Source organism: Lynx canadensis, chromosome B4 (genome assembly GCF_007474595.2).
Source record: "Lynx canadensis isolate LIC74 chromosome B4, mLynCan4.pri.v2, whole genome shotgun sequence".
Taxonomy (NCBI): domain Eukaryota; kingdom Metazoa; phylum Chordata; class Mammalia; order Carnivora; family Felidae; genus Lynx; species Lynx canadensis.
The window spans coordinates 12349310-12351825 of record NC_044309.1 but is presented as its reverse complement, the minus strand read 5'-3'; positions in this window follow the sequence as shown (position 1 = coordinate 12351825).

Here is a 2516-nt window from a genome sequence, read left to right as displayed (position 1 = left end):
TGTTGAGCTTTTTTTTTTTTTTTTTTTTTTGACAACACCAGTGATGACTGAATCTGAATTCTTTTTAATGTTGATCATGCCTTGAATGCTGATGATTTCCTTGGTGGCAGGCCTACTGAGAGGAAGCGAGCTAAGCGGATTATGCACCTGAGGAGATGAAGATTCACGTTTAGAAAAAATGCTGGGGACAAGGAGGTCCGTGTAATTCACGTGATCTCAAGGAGGAAGGACTGGTAAAAGGTGGGGTTTCCCAGAGAACATTCCAGATGACCTGCTTTAAGATCACTTGGGGATGCTTGTCACACGCCCTGCCCCTGACCGGCAGAGTCCGGATTCTGGTGGACTAGGGAATCTGTAACAGGCACCCCAAGTGGCCGAGTGCGGGGAGGTTAGATGTAAAGGGGTGTCGCAGAGGGCCGGGAGAGGAGAAGGAAGGAAGGAAGGAGCTGCTTTCACAATATGCTTTTAAAGGAATTTTTCTCCCAAATTATGCCCACTCTGATTATTGCCATCTGGGGCCAGCAAAACCCAAACCAACCCAAGTGTTTTGAAATTTCCTTGAAGGATCAAGTGATTGAATATTTGGCTTAGCAAAATCTGTGTAAATACCTTCAAATTTGGTGAATAGTTAACACGCAGACAATAATTTGGCTTCCTGGTAGCACTTTAACACTTCACACTGATCTTGGTGCAGTGATTTATTTTCTTTAAATCCTCCGGTGCAGTTGCATCCAAAAATACAGCTTGTGAAAATACACAGAATTTTTTCATACAGCCTGGAGAGGCTGGGCCCTGGTGAGGTCAGTTACTCCTCGAGGCAACAGGCGTCACTTGCCAAGGAATATCAAAGCCTCACTTGTTGTTTGCACAGGCTGTGTTGAAACATTTACTGTAATTCTGTCCAGGAGGAGAAACTGAAATATTGTGTAAGCAATATGTACTTTTTGGCTGAATGTTTTTTAAATCACTTAGTATATTGTAGTCTCCAAGTTCTGCATGCCTTATGATGAATAAACGCGAGTGTTTTAAGTTGTTCTGATTTTAGATGTATGAGACTGCAGTTTCCGTCTGAATTTAGTGTTGCCTTTAAAAGAGTTCTATCGGAATTCTAAGTTTTACAGTCTTGCTCTGTAAGGAGAGACCAGAATAGCTATATGATACTATACTTTTTTTTTTTCAGAAGTAATAAAGCAAGCATAGATAATGATGCTTCAGATACTTAAATGTCTTGTGTGTGTGCGTGTGTGTGTGTGTGTGTGTGTGTAGACAGAGAGAGATTGATCTACTGCCTTGAGTTTTTCATTTCCCACACTCAGCACCCTTTTTCTCTAGATGAAGTCGTGGTTACATAGACAATATAACTTAGTTTCAACAGTAATTTGTAGCTTTTCTCATTAAATGCCTGCATATGAGTGATGCGATTTGAAAAAATTTTTTAGTGTTTGTTTTTGAGAGAGAGAGAGTGAGCAGGGAAGGGGCAGAGAGAGACGGAGACAGAATCCAAAGCAGGCTCCAGCCTCCGAGCTGTCAGCACACAGCCTGACGTGGGGCTTGAACTCCCAAGCCGTGGGGATCATGATTTGGGCCAATATCAGACGCTCAACTGAGAGAGCCACCCACGTGCCCCATAAGCAATGCAATTTTTAAACATCCCGGGGTCCACACGGAAAACCAACAGATTGAAAAAACTCTCAAAAATGGAGCATGGAAATATCACTTTGCCTCTGGTTGGTTCAGTCTCCTTGTCTTAAACCTAAACAAGTTTCAACGAAGTGAACCGTGGTTTCGCTTGGCCTTCATCGAGTGAAAACATCGGTAGGACAGGGTGCTCGTGGGTGTCTAGATGTGCTCAAGAGTTGCTAGAATCCTAGGTGGCCAGTGGCTTTCAGCAGGTCAGTAAACATTGGGTGCGTAGATCTTGGACCTTTTCTCTGCAGGGTTTCCTGTATTTCCTCTATTTAAGTTCTTAAATATTTGATCTCCAACTCTGGATTCACAGTTGATGTTTTCGGTGGTTTCGGATGGTCCTGCCCAGACCTGTTTGTTGCCTGTGGAGGGGGCTTCATGCGTGGGAGGACTGCATCTAATCGAGCCCATCGCAACTTTGTGGAAGGAACTAGAAAATTCACTCCACCAGTGATCTGGTTGCTGAAGAGTTTCAGGAATGCAAGCACATGCACATAGAAGTTGATGGAGAGCTAGGAAACCGTAAGTGAATTATCAAGTCTTATATTTGGCCTAGTTCTTAAAGGAGAATTGTATAAAACTGATGTCTAGAACATGGCCCTGCTTTGGTCCATTTTGACAAGTGAGACAATTCTAGTAGTCGAACCCCACTGTGCTGCTCACGCTACACTCCCCACATCTGTCACCAGACAACACTTACAACACCACTGACTGTATTCCACGTGCTGTACGTTTCACCCCTGTGTCCAACCCTTTCCGTAACTGGAAGCTTGTACCTCCCAACCCTTTTCCCCCCGCCTCCCCCCCCCGCCCCGGCAACTGTCAGTTCT